At 35.2% G+C, this 657-nt stretch overlaps 1 protein-coding gene across 1 annotated transcript in view; it reads right to left on the reverse strand.

Annotated features, from left to right (window-relative positions):
• Positions 1-657, reverse strand: part of LOC102831656 (chromosome unknown open reading frame, human C1orf101) — a 274431-nt gene that overhangs the window by 187977 nt on the left and 85797 nt on the right. The gene's annotated exons all lie outside the window — the stretch shown is intronic.

Here is a 657-nt window from a genome sequence, read left to right on the forward strand (position 1 = left end):
ATGGAACATTTTCCAGAATTGACCATGTATTAGGTCACAAAGCAAGCCTCCATAAATTCACAACCATCAAAATTCTACAGAGCATCTTCTCAGACCACAATGCTATAAAACTAGAAATCAACAAGGCCAAAACAGTAAAGTAAAATATATGGAAACTGAACAACACCCAGCTGAAAGCAACTGGGTAAAAGAAGAAATTAAATGTGAATTTACAAAGTTCCTAGAAACAAACGAGAATGAAAACACAACATACCAAAACTTTGGGACACGGCAGAAGCAGTCCTGATAGGACAATTTATTGTGATAAATGCACACATCCAAAAAGAGGAAAGAACCAAAATCAACACATTAACACAGCATCTTCAACAATTAGAAGCAAACCAGCAGAGGGAACCTACAGTCACCAAAAGAAGGGAAATAAAAAAGATAAGAGCAGAAATAAATGAGATGGAAAACTATAGAAAGAATCAACAGGACAAGAAGCTGATTCTTTGAAAGGATTAATGAAATGTGACAAACAATTGGCAAAACTAACCTAAAGAAAAGAGGGAGATGACACAAATAAATCGCATTAGAAACCACATAGGTGAAGTCACAACAGAACCAAATGAAATAAAAAAGATAACAGAATACTACGAAGAGCTGTACTCCAACATG

This window comes from Chrysochloris asiatica, unplaced genomic scaffold, assembly GCF_000296735.1.
Source record: "Chrysochloris asiatica unplaced genomic scaffold, ChrAsi1.0 scaffold00165, whole genome shotgun sequence".
In the NCBI taxonomy this organism is placed as follows: domain Eukaryota; kingdom Metazoa; phylum Chordata; class Mammalia; order Afrosoricida; family Chrysochloridae; genus Chrysochloris; species Chrysochloris asiatica.